The sequence below is a fragment of the Gouania willdenowi genome, chromosome 2 (genome assembly GCF_900634775.1).
Source record: "Gouania willdenowi chromosome 2, fGouWil2.1, whole genome shotgun sequence".
NCBI lineage: Eukaryota > Metazoa > Chordata > Actinopteri > Blenniiformes > Gobiesocidae > Gouania > Gouania willdenowi.
In genome coordinates, this window is record NC_041045.1 from 7879140 (window position 1) to 7896777 (window position 17638).

Below are 17638 nucleotides of genomic sequence, written 5' to 3' on the forward strand. Positions count from 1 at the left end.
TGTTTGTTTTTAACCATGCCTCCAATTGTAATTTTAGGTTGACACCACATGTAGTGGAATTTTTTTAGCAGCATATATGCATTTTTCTTGTAAATAAATCTACATTTTCTGAAAAAAGAATCAAATTGGCTGGTGTTATTAAGTGATTAGTCCGTGTCGAATATTCAATATTAAGCTTTAAGTATAATAGATAAAAATATTAAGGATATTATATACAGTATATTCTATTCGATAACTCGATTAATCAATCAAATATTTACCAAAAAATTCATTAGGTGCTGCAGCTCTACAATATACTTTTGCAAAACCTTGAAAGAGCCGCTAGCTTTTAATGTATCTTAGTGTTGATGTGATTTTCAGTAGTAAAATGCAGCAGAGTGCACGAGAGGGTTACTTTTTTATAATTAGGATCCTTTTACTCTGAAAGGGTCAGGGTCAGAAAACCACTTCCACTCCCAAAAAATCATTGAAAATCTTCAGTGACAATAACGTTTGTAGTACTGGATAATATCCACTAGATGTCCTCACAGACCAACTTGGAAAATGACTTTAATGAATAATGATTTTTGAGTAAGCTGGCCTCTTTAATCTGTGACTATAATTCCTCTATTAAAGATCTGTGATCCACCAGGGGGCGCTAAGAGATCTAATGTGACACATCTCTGTAGCTGCCAGACACCAACCCTCTGGTTTTCTAAAATTTAAATGACCTATGAAAGCTATTTCTGTATTTTGTCATGCAATCCCTGCAGCTGCGTTCACTGCCCATGACCACCAGGGGGCAGTGTCTGCCACAGAAACATAATAGATGATTGATGATGATGTTTTTACTCCTGCCTTGTGCTGAGTGGTGGAATCAATAATAACAGAAATGTGGGTAATGCACATAAACGCTACCTGTCTTCCATCTGTATACACACACTAATGGATTTTAGTTCATACACCAAATTATATCTAAATACATAAAAGGAAACCATCCTTGGAGTGATTGTTGAGGTAGAATTATGAATAGAGGGAATGGAGAAAGTAGAGCAAACACCAGGAGGGGTGGGAAGAGAGACTGGCTCAATCCTGAAACAATAAAAAAAAAAAAGAGATTGGCAGGCAAGCATCCGTACAACCCAAAATATTTTTGTATTTATGCTGCAGTTTATGGAGCATAAAAACCATCTTTCCCCATGGCTGATTTATTACAGTTTTGGTTGTGATCATTTAAAATGGATCCGATCCTGCAGGGCGTGTTAATGTAAACCTGGATTAGTGGCTCATTAGGAATAATGCACCATTCTTTTCTCCTGCTTAAACAAATGAACCTCATTCCAGTCTCTCAGTGGAGGGGAGAACATTCCATTAACTTAATCTGAAGAATAAAATAAATACTTCATCTGAAATTGATTCTGTGTTTCATTACGTCTCTGTGTTCCAAACCTGCCTAACGTGCGGTCCATCAGTGGATGATGGATGGAGATGTTGGAGGTGTGACTGTTCTTAAGAGCATTAGCATAGAATAAATCAATGGGATGCTTGTGGTCATGGACAATGATGAGTTAGGCTGTAACAAAGAGGTGCTGTAATGATTCTATTAACTGATTAATAAATCACTAGGAAAATAACTGAATGAAGGCAGGATTAATCAAATTAAATAGCAATATGACTCCATTTTAATACTATTATAATATTTCTTGCTATTCTACAACAGACATGGGCAACTGGCACATAATGACAGAAAAACAGCAAAAGAACACAAAATGACTCAAGAAATGTAAGAGGACAGTAAAGTACACACAAATGACTGAAAAATAAAAAAAAAAACACAAAATAACAACAAAAAAACACCAAGTGACAAAACAAAATGACAGAAAAACCAACCGACCAACCAAAATATACAACGTACCAAAAAAAACACACGACAACAGAAAAATAATGGAAAATGTACAAAACAACAACAAAAATACACTAAAAAATGAACCCAAAAATACACAAAAACAACAAATCACCAAAAAACTATAATAAACTAAAAGACAACAAATGTACACACAAGGCAACACTAGAAGCACACAAAATGCCACAATAAGAGAAAAACAGAAAAGAATATTAATAGCGTCATCGAAAATACACAAAGTGACTCTAAAACACTCAAAAAGACTAAATTAATCCAAATATAGACAAGAAGATGACAAGATGACAAAAATACCCCCCAAAAAATCAACAAAGCAACAACAAAAACACAGAAATGACTCATAACACACAAATAAAAAAACAAAAATACACAAAAACCCTGCAAAAAACCACAAGAGACCACACAAAATGCTTTAATCTTTCCCTTATCAATCCTCAGATTGGTTATTATATTAAATGCTGACATGAATGTTGACAATGTTGCCCTGAGGTCAGAAAATCCACATTTTATGGCCCTTGCTGTAATAAAAGTTGCTCATCTCACTTCTACAAGATGGCAGAAAAATCCTCTGTTCATCTACACGGTGTTTTCCACATGTCGCAGTGATCAGTAGGGAACAGGGTGAGAAAGACAGTGAAAATGGAAGAAGAGGCTGGGTGATATGTAGTGCAGGGTCTGACCAACTGTGAGCGGTTGCATAACGGGATTAGACAGCAGGGATCAGGGAAACAAGTGCTATTATTTGCAGCCATGCGAGGAGAACGCTGTCTAGAAGGCATTTGACGTCAGGTTGGAGTTCATACACACCCCAATGGTTACAGAGCCGGAGGTTCCACATTTACCTTCACATTTTTTCTGCACTCGCTTTAGCCCTTGTGTCACACTTTATTCATAAAGCAATAGTTTAACCTGTTGTTTGAGAACATTATTTTTTTATTATCAGATAAAACCAATGAATCAAACATTGTTTACTCCAAAAAAGGAAAAAAGTTGAAATCTCAGCTTGAAAGTTTGTTTTTATTTCCACTCTAAACACTCCGTTTACATTTGGGTGCATTGCATTGTGGGATGTGGAGTCCTGTAAACAGATGCATAGAAGTTTACTTTATTCTTACGTCTTGTTTCTCTTCCTTCTTCCTTTTTTCTTCGAGTAAATAATATTTGATTCATTGATCATTGAGGTATAGATTATGATTGTATTTAATTAAAAGTTATACAGTAGCTCATGCCGCTAACATGCATGGTTTAAAAGTGAACCTGTAGGGCCTGCACTACGAAGCTGGATATAAATACGTTCACTTAAGCGAGGTGATTTCAGACAGAATATGTGTGCACCCCTTTGACAGACCAATCACAATCACAGAGAAATGTTTAGAGCAACTTATGTTCGTGATATGGAAAGTGTCCGACACAGGCTTCACCAGCTAACTGTAGATCAGTCCATCAGATATAAATCTAAGCCTTTCCTGAAGGATGTCATCTGTAAATGAACGAATTTCATTAATCCATTAATATTCTTTCATTCCTAAACACAGCTGTCAGATCTGCGGCCGCGTACCAACCAGATTTTTCTAACAATGGGCAGGTCATTTACCAAGAGAACTGATTGGTTGGGAGGCGGGGCTTTGTACTCGCTCAGGACTCGACCTGGTTAGGTGTTCAGCCTAAGTTGCCATGGTGATTTAGCACGGTAAGACGTTAACCTGAGTCTTAGTACAGGACACACTGAATAAATCCCCGGAAGTTACTGCGATAAGAGGAAATCCACCTTCGTAGTACAGGCCTCGAGTGTAGCGTTTCTCAAATGGAGGTACGCGATACTTGAGAGAGATGAAAATTATCAAATGAAAGCATTAAAAATATTGGGTTTCATGATGTTTATTTTTAGTTAAAAAATTCTAATCACACTAAATATTACCAGCAACACATAAAACGACAACAAAAACGCACTGAATGAGAGAAAAATACACGAGATCACTGCAAAATACACAAAAATGACAGAGAAACATACAAAATGACATAAGAAACAAAAAAACACAAACAGAGAGAATCATTTAAATAATACCAACAACACAAAAACAACAACAAAAACACACAAAATAACACAAAAAACAAACAAAGATTAGAGTAGGAGATGACCAGAAATTATACAAACTATAGAAATAAATCTATTCAGGAGGCACTAAACACAGTTTCACTTACAAAATTCTATTCTTTAAAATGTGTTTCAACACTTATTCAGTGATAATTATAATATAATTAAAATATTTTCACAGAATTCTGTGCAAAATGTTCTAGTTGGACAAAGGGGGTTCTTGAATTAAAAAGTTAGAGAAAGGGGGTACGTGAGAAGCCCCTGACTGCAGCCTGCAGTTCAATAAACCAATCACGTTCAGACTTACTCTAACTAACCCTAGCACTAACACATACCTATTTTATATACCTATAGAATTATGTAACATATACAATTATTTATATGGCACGATTTATTTATGTTGAGGTTGATTATTTTTAACTGTATAAGAATCACACAGCACAATAGCACACTGCATTGAGCTCCACCCCAAACTGCAGACTGCAGTCAGGGGTGATTCAAAAAGTTTGAGAACCACTCCCCTCGTCGACATGCTCTAGTCCATTATCCTGAAATATGTCAAGGCTTGGATGTGGGTAAAGGAAATGTGGGGGTACAGTTAGCGATTTTGGGTGAGAACAACCTGATCAGAGCCTCTTCGTCTATTAATAATTAATCAGCCAACACAGCCTGGGAGGCTGGAAGCCACACAGAATGCATGACGGGCTTCACACTGCAGTGCGGAAAGAAAGACAAAGGAGTCGCAACATAAAAGTGCAGAAAACCAACTGATGCGATAACGGTTACGAGCCACGAACCTAAAACCACATCTTCAAATTGACGCCAGTTCCACTTTGCTCCATTGGACGGACACCAAAAAGAGCATCTGGTTTCAGCCTCGGAGTATGTGATGACTCCAGCAGTCCATTTTCATTCACTTAGTGGTACAAGGAGAGAATGAGAGAGCAGCAGAGGATGAGACGTTTGTGAGTTATTGTGGGCAGAGAGGGATTTAACATCGGTTGCAAAAACAAATGGAACTCGGCTACAAATTCAGACAATGCAGTGAAAGGTGTTTTTGTGTGTGTGTGTGTGTGTGTGTGTGTGTGTGTGTGTGTGTGTGTGTGTGTGTGTGTGTGTGTGTGTGTGTGTGTGTGCTGCAGCACGCATTGCTCCAGGTCACATCCCGACAATCGGATTGATTTGGACTGAACTCGCTGGTCAAGAAAGGCTTTCCCTCTGCAGCTCAGCAGTAGCTGCTGCTGGTTTTTACTGCAGCTATAAAACTAGGACAGTGAGAGGCGGGGCCCTAAATTATGATTTCATCAATCTGCTGCAGCTCAAAGATGGAGACATCGCTCCCAGCAAAGCACTATTAGATCCCAGGCATCTCTGCTCTTACGCGGCCACACAAATCTCCCTGTTACAGAGCAGAGTGCAGCAGGAAATACGCTCAAATGAAGTGAAAAGAGATGCTACGAGAGGGGAAATGCTGGAATATCTGCCTGTAAGCACTAGATATCAGTTTAATAATTAAACACCCAATACTCATGATACCACACCTCAAAGATGGGGTTTTCTGTATGAAAATCGTTCAAGTAACACCTAATAACTGCAAAAAAAAAAATGTTTTAAATCATAATAGCAAGTGCGGTAATAGTTGCTATTTTAAATAAACTCCAAAAATACACACGACACCAAAAAATGTACAACACTACAACAAAAATACACAGAAAGGATTTCAAAAACACAACATGGCAAAAATGCACAACATAACTCATAACACAAAAACAACTAAAATACAGAAAAAACACAAAAAGGAACAAACAAATGAAAAATACACAAAGCGACAAACAAAACACACATAAATGACTCGTAACACAAAAATCAAAGATACAAATACACAAAATTACTCTAAAAGCAATCAAAGAGACAAAATAACTCCAAAAATAGACAAGATGGTGTGAAGATTACAGAAAAAAAATGTGCAAAACAACAAGAAAAATAGACAAAAATAACACAAAGCAAGAATAGAAACACACAAAATATACAGAAAAGCACACAAAGGGACAACAAATATACAACATTACACTGAAAACATATACAAATATGCAAAACGACAATAAAAATACACAGAAATGACTCATAACACACAAATCAAGAATAGAAATACACAAAATGACCCTAAAAAAACTCAAAAAGACAAAATGACTCTAAAAACACTCAAAAAGACAAAAATTCTCAAAATATTTACAATAAAATGACCAAAAATACATAGAAAGTAACAATAGAAACAAAGAAAACAACAAAAATACACACAAAGGGATAAGAAATCCAAAAAAACATACAAAAAGTGACAGTAAAAATACACAGAAATGACTCTTGAAACACACAAAAACAAGTCTGATAATAATTGCAATTCTAAACAAACAAAAATTATTGTCCGTCTCTTTTCTGATGCTGGGAAACTCACTCTGGATAAAGAGGGATTCAGGGGCACATTAGCCATCAGTAAATGGATAAGGTTTGCTTTGGGCGGAGGTATACCAACTCCCATAAAGAAATCCCAGTCAGGCAGGGCTTCCCAATGCACCACACGCCAGACTCGCACAAACCCACACAATCATTGCACTGCAGAGCAGAGTAATTGAGAGTCTGAAAGTTTCCCTGCTGATGATGGACTTTTCTTGTTTTTCCAATCAGCCGGAGCACCGCTCTCCTCCATCAATCTGTCGTCCCTTGTTGCCTGCACTCAGCGACACACCCAACAGTGAGCACCTAACAGTCTTTCAAAGCTAAGCTGATGTAAATCAGCTGAATTTACAGGAACTCATTTATATGTCTGAGTTTGACGGTGTGGCAACTTTGGAGAAAATTACCACCAACACGTGATGCATGGTGTGAGCTTAAAAGCATCCTACACTGCACTGCTCCTCACTCTTTGAGCATCTGTATGCCTGACAGGAAAGTTCCCTCTCTGCAGACCAACACTGAGAGCGACACGCCCATATGACATAACCTCCTGCAGTAACAGGAGAAGGAGAGCCTCGAGTGAAGGAACAGGTGGAAAGAAGAAAGTGAAGAGTAGAAAACATAGATAAAATCCTAAAAAAAAATGCAAGTGAGAATGCAGGAGAGACAGGTAGGAGAGGAAACCTTCAGAGAATCAGCTTTTATTTTGAAGCGACCATCTGCAACCTTGACAGATTCAGCTCTTAATGTGAAAGAATGCTCTATTTGTCTTTCAGAGCACAAACTATGATGTAGTCAGCATTTATTTTAAAGGGGCCATCTGCAATCATCACAGAATCAGCTCTTATTGTGAAAGGGCTATCTATTTGGCTTTCAGAGCACAAACTATGATGTAGTCAGCTTTTATTTTGAAGGGGCCATCTGCAACCATCACAGAATCAGCTCTTATTGTGAAAGGGCTATCTATTTGGCTTTCAGAGCACAAACTATAACGTCGTCAGCTTTTATTTTGAAGGGGCCATCTGCAACTATCACAGATTCAGCTCTTAATGTGAAAGGATGATCTTTCTGGCTTTCTGAGCACAAACTATGATGTCGTCAGCTTTTATTTTGAACGGGCCATCTGCAACCTACGCAGAATCAGCTTTTATTTTTGTGGAGCCATCTGCAACCCTCATAGAATAATTTTATTTTGATAGGATGCAATATAGGTTTGAATGGGAAAATTTCAAATTAATTTAGCCGATTAATCAATAACCGTTAAACAAAATTGTTTAGTTGAGTTTCTTGGGTAATCTGTACGCTGTGGTACCCTGATTGGTAAAACAGGACCAAATTTGGGGGACGAGTTAGCGGACTAATATTTATTCTAGAATAATAATAAAGTACACAGAAAACAAAGTGAGAATGCAATAAATACTCACCAATCAAGCACTGAGGAAGTGTCAGACAATCTGAGAGTGCAGAGGCTCACTGCAGTGTGTTGCCATCAGACTCAGAGTGACGACAACATGAGGAATGTGTACCGCTATTAAATAATTACTGCATTTGTGCACCTTTCAACGTGGCACCATTCACCAGGTTGTACTGCTGAGTACTTGTGTTTAATGGGCCCTGCCATTATGTACTTTCATTGCCTCTCTTGCACTCAACGTGTTCGCCATGGTTCTGCTCGCTCAGCTTCTTCTTGTTTTGCCAGCTCTCATTTACTGCAGGGTTTTTTTGCCGAGCATTTCACAGAAAATACTGCGGATGGTTCGGCTTCTTTAAGAAATGGCATTTATGTATGTGCTTCAAATGACATAAAAACATTTACGGCATGGGAACTTTGGCTGCCATGTTGCTCTTATATGTGTCAACTTCACTCGCTATGCTAACCTCAAGAGCTCATTTATAACTTTTGGTGGTAAAACCTCAAAACTCAAGTACTGTAGCAAATCAGAAATGTACATAATTGTATGTACTTGGAATAGATAATGAAAACAGATCATCTGAGCTCACTGCTGGTGATAAAAGTGGCTACTGTCAAACCTTTGTTATTATTATTATTATTACAAACAAAGAACAGGAGTTCAGTCAGAGCACTTTAACCTGTGTGAGATGTTGCCACTCTATGTACTCTCCTCTGCGTAAGAATCAATTATTATGAAAAAGCAGCATTCAGCGTTTATGGTTCTGGTCTCAGGAAAAGCTTCTTAAGACCTGAGTGCAGACACCATTTAGATTGTAGAGCCAGAATACGCAGATAATACTGTTTGTTTGCAGGATTATATCAAAAGTATACATGTACGGATTTTGACAAAATGTTCTTATCAAAGATAGACCTTTCGCCATGAAAGACTCCATTCAATTTTGAAGGGCATCTGGAAATCCTTATTTCTTATAAATGGCAAAATCATAAAAATTCCTACCTCGGTTCATAATTGACTGATCTTTGTGGAATTTGACTCAGTTATGGCAAATTGGTTCTTCAGTTATCCTACCGAGTATTAACCGGATCGAATCTAGATTGCACACTTCATTGTGATTTAAAAAAAATGGGGGCACCTACTGCATCATTATTAATGGAGCCTTTAAAGTGTGAATGATAATTGTACTATGATCAGGATTACTGATCCAGAAAACTGCCAATATTGGGCAAAGACGATTATTTGACACTTGGTGGATGGGAACTGGAATCTCTGGTTTGAAAATCCAGATTTTCAATGTAAACTCATTTGATAGGACAATTAGCTAATACATAATCTAGAATATGTTTGCTTGATTTCAACCAATGCTGTGCCGATACCAATACTAGTATTGGGAGTGGTCCCAATACTAACTATTGTCGTGCCGACACCATTGACAGCATCAAACTCTTCTTCAAGCTACTTTCGATACCCAGTCCGCTCAACGGAAGAAGAAGCCCCAAACACCAACAATGAAAATCCACCGAACACCAACGAAGAAGAATCCACCGAAAGTGTTTGTGTTACCGAGTAATTCGGCGCAGCTAAGAATTGGAAGAAAAACGTCATATCTTTTTTTTTAAACACCGCAGTATCAGCATGTATTGGTATCGACCGTTACTATGCAACTGGGTATTGGGTTCTGCAGGTCTCCCTTGAAAAAGAGGTTTTTAACCTCAATGGGACTTTTCCTGGATAAATAAAGGTTAAGTAAAATTTAAAAAATCAGTATCGGCATCGGGACCAAAAAAGGGTATGGGAACAGATGACACTACCTGAAGAAAATGAAACAATAAAAGATAAAAGGGCAGAAAGAAGGAAACTCTAAAATCCTTTTTAGCAGCAATTGCTACAAACTTGCGTCATTTATGAGCATCCCAGCGCTATCGTTTTAGCTTACAATGAATCTGAAAGTATGAAGAGGATTGTTCCTTCTTAGTGAATACAGCTGCCTTTCTCCACATGTCAGAAACCTGAGTACATAGACACACAATATGCTACACATAACCAGCATATATTTGCACGCATGAGACTGTTTGTGTTGGAGCTTAGCGCTTTGTGCTCTGATCAATAAGTGCTAGCAGCACCAGCAGCAGGTAATCAGAGTGATTGATCTGTCGGTGAATCATGCTGCTGAGTATTGATCAGCATTTTAAACACGTGGTTGTATATTCTCCATTGGAACCACTTGAGTTGATGCTGCACTGGCACTATAACGTATTCTTTTATGCTTTAACAGCAGTGTTTAAACATGCACACATCATATGAAAGCACTGATGACCAAACGTTGGCCATTTTTGTGGAAAAAGTGTGTCTTCTTGGAATACTTTGCACCAGTGTGTGTGACTCAGCTGCATCCTTTGCCTCCCATTAGGTTTCTCATGCATCACTAATGCTGCCAACATGCATCCAGATCATTCCTGTGCTAAGGGAGCAGGAACATGTTCCACTCCGTTATTTAGCACTGCTGAGGAAGCACCAGGAATAAAGAATGAAGACCTGTGTGGCAGAACATACCAGATTCACAAGTCTGTACTACAGAAGTACAGGGAGGCATTAGCGTTATTATTTCTACTATTACCTGGCAAAAAAAAAGTCATATACTGTTCAACTTGATGAAAATTAACAAATTATATCCTCTTAAAAAACTTGAAAAAGATATATATGTACAAATAATAGACATAACTACAATTCACACTAACGCCACTTCAGCGACTCTGGTGACTAGATTACATTCAAAATCAAGTGACCTCCCTTCAAGCGACTTAATTGCGCAATCTGAGTCGCTGGAAGTCGTTCAAAGTTGAAATTGTAGAACTTTTCAAGCGACTTCAAGTGATGCTATGTCGCGACATCCAATCAGCAACAAGTTTCTTCTCATGTCACTCCCCCCATTCATCACATCACTGAGGTAGATGAAGCAAGCAAAAAGCGCAATTATATTCAAGCGACTCATCACGGCCGATTTAGGCAACTATAGTCGCTGAAGTCGCATTCCTAAGGATGCATTCACACTGGTTTAGTCTCAGACTCTGTCCAAAAATGCGAAGGACAGTTGATAGATTTATCACCTTGGTCTGGCTCATTTTGCGTTCAGAGCGCAATTTCTGGTCCGCTCCAAACAGCCTCTAGTGCAATTACATGAGCTAACCACTCGAGAGAACCATTGATGGAGTAGGCGGGGGACCTAAAACCCAAAAAATAGTCTCTCATCTATGGGTCGAACGGAAAGAAACTTCTGCCTTCTCTGTTCTTTTACAACATTCAACAATTTAGCAGCAACAAGTTGAGTGCTTTTGGTGGCTTCAAAGCCATGTTTTGCGCCGTCGTCAGTTCTCCTGATTACCCACAATGCCATGTGCTTGACGTCATCTAATGCGCAATGTGTTCAGAGTGCACCTAATCGCTCTAGACTTTGATTGTAAAGACCCCGAGACCAGCAGAAACATCCGCTCTAGACTATTTGACCCCTATTTGATCCGCTCTAGACATTGTTTGGGGTTCACACTGTTGACTATATGAGCAAATGAATCCTCGAGCAATTTAAATGCTCTAGGGTCCATTGGTGTGAACACACCCTTAGTAAACTCTAAATGACAGTAAAAATGGACTTTCCACCTTAAAGCTACTGGAGAAGCTAATTTTTGAACTGATAAAGACTTAGCGTAGGCCTCATAGATTAGTAAAAGTTAAGATAATTTACTCACAAACAAATGTAGAGGGTAGAAATTGCCATTCAAAGGTTTCTTTGACAAATGGGTTGTTGAGATATGGTCGTGTGACTTAAACTTCTGAAAGGTTTCCTACATTGCATTGTGGGATTCGGAGTGTGCAGAGCGTGCAGACACATTTCTTTGAGAAGTGTTTTGACTTCAGTCTTTCCATGATTTTTTGAGTTTCTTTGTCAGACAAGACAGGGATTTGCTGAACATTTTGGGGCTGCTTTTTATATTTCCCAATGATATTATTTCACTCTGATTTTGGCAGTAATAGGCTGTTTCTGTGCAAAAACAAACTATTAGCATCTGTGATTGTTTCTGCTTTGGTTTTGCTTCGCTTTGTGAAAACAGCAGAAATGCCGCAGTCGTGGATGAGAACTTTTGGATGAAATACTGGTACAGTTTGTTTTTTTTAACCATTTAGCATCGCCAGCAGCTTTAATAATAGTTTTTAACACTTTCTGGCAATAATACATTGGCTGATAACAGTTTATTCCAGATTCAGATGTCTGATTTCTCAACATTTGATCTCAAAGCTTTTTACTTAATCACAACAGTTATTGGCAAGAAAAACCTAACCACATTTTGTAAACAAAGCAAAAGCTTGTTTAGGCATCTCTAAAGCTGAGCATGCATATATAGTTTCTCCATGCCTTAGTTTCTGGCATCCGCTTTCTAATTGGAAAAAAACAGGAAGGAGGTAAGATGCTGTGGTGGGAAAAAATAACAGCCATGAGAAGGTAAAATGAGTTTAATCATGACACAAAGTTCCTTTGAAAACCACATTGTAATAATTAACTGATAGTTCCAAACATAAGACAACCTCAAAATCTAATTTTTGCACCAAAATATTCCCATTTCTGAACTTTTATTCTAGCGTCATGTTTCATCTTAAGAAGACACTCCCTGACACTCACTAATTTATCCATCTGTATTGCCCTTTGGCAAAATAAGCTTTTGTCTCAAATCTTCCTACTTCAGGGAACACTTTGGATTTTTCATTTTGCAGCTCTTTGAAGTTTTGTGTTCATTAGGAGATGCCAGGTCTCGTCACTTCACCATGGCTTAGAAATTAGTGAATAGGGCATCCACATGAACACAAGTGAGTCTGACGAGAGCAAAGAAAGGTGGAAGACGGCATTGGAGTGATACTTTTGCTAATGGGAGACAGCTCAATATTCAATCAATTTATAGCTGCAAAAAAAGGAAGAAATTTGGGACATATCGAGTATGGGGTTACTGTATATCGTCTGCACTATATTTAATTGTGAAATATTCTTATGTTTAGGGTTATAATTTATGTAATCCATTGGTTGATATTAAATGGGTCAGTTTATATTAAACCTACTGTTGTTCTCTGAGTAATATCTATTGATCAAGCCTCTTTTTTAACATCCTACAGTAAAAAAATAAGTAATAAACCTAAGCGTGATTTGTGTTGATAAATCATACTGATATATATATATATATATATTGTTATCAGCCAATTCCCAAGGCAGCAATATCAGTATCGTTTCAACGAAGGGAGGGAGATATCAGTAATTTACTTAAAAACCAACCAACCAGCTTCTTCTATCTAGCTGCAGTTTATTGCAACACTTGAGGCCATTGTTGTTTTGGTTTCATAATGATTCCACTGCTGTAAAACTCATCCTCTACTGCTGCATCAACTCCTCCTTTCTCCATCTTTTCTCCAGTACCTCTTCGTCTCTTTTGCTGCCCCATCCCCCTCTCTGATCCACTTTATTTTCTCCTCTTGCACATTCTTGCCCTGCTTATTTTCACTCTACTGTAATCCCTTGTAGCTATACTGTACCATTTTTCTCACTCCCCCAGTGATCTGGTCCATCATAGTGTCAGCAATGGTCTTACGTGTCCTTTTTCCCGTCCCCTTTCATCCGTTTGATCTGTTGCTATTAATTATTCATTAAAGGTTTAGAGTGAGGGGAAAAAAAAGAATAAAGATGCATCTGCAGCTTCAAAAACGCAGCATTTCTCTGTCCGTCTCTTCTGTATTGTTCTGATTTGGAGAACTGAGGCAGTCTTCAATGGATTTCAATGCAGTGTGGTTTAAATGGGATGCAGCATTAGATGGTCAAATAACGCTAAGCAACACTCAAAACATTTTTGCAAGAAAAAAAAAAAGAAAAAAAAAAGAGGACAATAACCAGGAGGTAGTTGAAAATAGCTTTGTGTTAAATGTCAGCCATGTATTTTTGGTATTCTTCTGAAAGCCAATGGTTGGGCTGTTTGGATGTCAGGATGTTTAAAGGGTCACAGTTTCACCGTCAAGCTAACATGCATTTTTATTTAAATCATTTCAACAGAATCCCATCACCACATAAGATATATATTAGTGGTGGGAAACATATCGATTTATGATATATCGCAATTTTGTGATATTAAAATTCAACTTTTGTTTTTAGATGTAGAAACTAAACTCCTTATTGTGATTCATTACTATTGAACCACAATTGCTAAATATGCTGTAAATAAGTTTTTTTTAATCAGATAAAGAAGTGTAGATTTCATAGATCAATAAATTTGAAGATCACTGAAACTGTTTGTTTGTTTGTTTTGATCTCCATTGTAAACACTTGCCTATTGATGTTGGTGGAAAGGTTTCGCACATTGCATTGTGGGATGTGGAGTTGTTTTGCCGCAACCTTCAGTCCGTGAACGCACCGCAATGTGTTGGCAAGTCCATTTGAGTGTTTTTTTTGGGGGGGCAAACACAATAAATCAAGTTTGTCCTGATCCAACATTTATACCATTTATATATTCATAAATGTCACAGCTGCAGATGGCGAGACCATATTTAAGAAGCAAGGACTGCTGACCGATGGCTCTACCTTGATCCAGCTGTCATTATCAAGGGCCAATTGCAAGCTTTTACACATTCTGACAAAACTAGACTTAACGGCAAGATAGGTAATTTTTGAAAGCTAGCATGATCTTGAATGCAGCATCCTCCAAGGGTTTACAGCTGCTACAGATGATGGATTTTCTTTGTTCCTTTTTTAGAGCACAAAAGAGCTTAATTTCTGTCAGGACATAAAGAAAATTTCAACCAAAAACTTAAAAAGTGTATCTAGAGAAAATAACCTACCCTATCTTTAAAAATATGAGTACAAAACAAAAAAAGTGCAAGCTCAATATAAAAATTCAACTATCATCTCCGCTTTCTATTCCATTCCACTAAATTAATTGAGTTGTATTAAAAAGCTCTAAAAATGTACGAGAACAAAGATTTGGCAGGTGTGAACATTTGTCTGTCTATCCGGGACGATAAGCTTTTATAGCAAACGAGGCTTTTAGAACACCCCACCTATAAACAAGTATTGGCTCATTCATTTCTATTCGGCAGTAAGCCATTAGTCAACATGATTTGCAGTCAGAGATTTGTTTAATCAAACTGATGGAGACGCAATTAATCTGCTGAGTTTTGCTCTGATGGTTTCCTTCTGTGCTAAACTCTTCCAGGTCTTTTTAGGCTTGGTCCTATAAAAACTTTCTCTGAATGCACAGTAGTTTGCTTTTTGGATCAATCCATGCAGCTGTGTGCATGGCAGACTTCTACAAGAGAGGAAGCGTCTGCGCTCTTATCTCTTTTGAGTGGTGCATCCACTCTTGAGGCTGTTTGAGGCTGCTTCAAAGAGGCTTCAGTCGTTTCAATCCCTTTTAATGTTGGACATGAAACTGCTTTACAAAAGGACAGAAATAGATCTCCATGTCTATACATGTAAGCGTAATACTTTGATGTAGGTGACAATCGCAGGTTCACATCCCACATTTAGGTGTGTACCAGCATACACTAATAGTCTCATCTTATAATGACAATTGGCCGTGATATTTCTCACTGAATGCTAATAAATCAAGGTTTTATTGTCATATCTGAATCTACCGGTAAATGCTATGCTTTATCATATTATTATAATAATAACAATCTCTAAGCATTAATAATACATCCATTTGTGATTGGGGAGAGAAAAAGGAAGCAGATGAGTAGTGGCATAATGCTGTGAGGCAGTGATCAGCCAGATGAGACTTCCATGATGCCTCTTTGGCCCACAGCAGATAGGTGAGGCAGCTGCTATAAATAGCTTCTAGTTCACCCACTGTGCTGCTCACACACACACCCTCATGCATAAATGCATGTCAGGGCACATGCATGCCAGCAGCTGGATTCATACACGGAAACAGTGAATGGAATATCACATATGTGATGCCAATAAAATATCTTAAATATTGCATATCTCTTTAAACTCTGAAAGTCTCAGGAGGAAGGTGAAGAAAACACATTGATGGAAATATGGCACAATCGCAGCACTAGCACGGCTCAACCCAAAGCATCGACCCAGTTTCACACTTTAACAAATCCAGTTACTAGAACAAGGCTGTTCCAACCACATGTAGCTGTACGGCTTAATCCACAAACCTGAAAAAGACATCTTTACCTGCTCTCTTTCACACAGTATCTCCTGCACTCCTCAACAGAAATCAATTTAAAATAAAAATAAAAACAAAAAACAAATACTGATGCTTCAGCGTCGCTTAGTTTGGACAATTTCATGCAACCAATCTTAATGAACTGTTCGGGGATGGACTTCCTACATAAATGTGCACCAGAGCACAAAGCAAGGTGTAAAAAGACACAAAAGCACATAATTAAGTTTTCTGATTGCAAAGAAAAAATATTTTTTTTAATTTTTTAAGCTCAATTTTTCATTCTTGCACCTACCTTTGCAATGACATCATGGGAACCACTGGATTAGTTACAGCAGGATCTGTTGATCACTTCACACTGGCACCTGGGACACAAAGAAACAAGAAAGTCAAAGTTATTATACATAATATAATTCCATTTTCCTGTGTTTTATTTCGAATGTTTCCTACTCATTATTCCTTAAATGGGTTTAAGCACAAAACCATGAACAGAAACACACACACGCAAAAAAAAGGTTGAGGCCCACCGAGTTGGTGCAATGCCTTCTCATCCAACATCAGTGTCTGACTGCGCAAAAACACCAATTGGAAGAATGGTCATTAACACCCTCCCTGAGGAGTTTAAACTGTTATGATGTTATGTCTGCAAAGAGTGAGCCAGGTGAATATTTTGGCTTTGTAAAATATTTTTAGGTCAACACAAAAAAAAAAATCACCACCAGATGTATTTTGTATAATTATAGCACAAAAAGGGAGAAAACGTTTCTGCCTCCGTCTCCATTCAACAACAAGATTCAGTTGTTTACTAGGATTGGTAATATGATCCCATCAGTTGATGGAGCACAAAGCTGTCTGTGCTGTCACAATGAGAGAAGCTTTATATCTTCATTGCCCCGTGAATAATGGTTGCTGCCGGCCTTGAGGTGTTAACCTGTCCTAGAACACATTTTTCACACCTGCTCACATTTTCCTTTCTCTATTCTGCTCTTCATTAACCCCCTTGACTGTCTTCCTGCTCCCTGGAAGCAGGACAACAATTAATTAGATTATCTTTCACATTTTGGGCTAAAACAATAACGTGTCTCGGCTCACATTTGAATAAATTGACTAAATTATTTTTTTCGCCAGTTTTCCTGCAATTACAGCCTGACGTGCGTATATGGCTCTGCATGATTTTCCCGTTATACATTTTTTTTCTTTCAGCTTTTACTATTTTAAGCCCTACAACTCTGCCTCCCTCCTGCAGAATTATCACCTAAACTTTTTCTTATAATTACTGCACTCTCTCTTTCACAGAAGAGCTATATTCACACCTCTTGAGAAAAGGCAGGGATTGAATCATTATCAGAAATAGGCAACTGGCAGCCAGCGAATTAAAGATTAAATCAGGGCTTTTGCCTTTAATTCGCCATGTAATGTTGTTACATACATGGAATTGGTCCTCTGCATTTAACCCATCCCTGAGGAGCAGTGGGCAGCATTTTTTTGCGGCGCCTGGGGAGCAGTTCGGGGTTAAGGGACTTGCTCAACATCCCACAGTGATGGCCCAGGTGAGGCTTGAACCAGCAACCCTCCGATT

The 17638-nt window shown here is 38.1% G+C and overlaps 1 long non-coding RNA gene across 2 annotated transcripts in view; it reads right to left on the reverse strand.

The window, feature by feature from the left end:
- The window catches only part of LOC114477617 (uncharacterized), a 158899-nt gene that overhangs the window by 130825 nt on the left and 10436 nt on the right, over positions 1-17638 (reverse strand). For both annotated transcript variants that reach the window (XR_003675738.1, XR_003675735.1), the window contains exon 3: positions 16355-16424. This is a non-coding gene — a long non-coding RNA (uncharacterized LOC114477617). The remainder of the gene's footprint in view (positions 1-16354; positions 16425-17638) is intronic.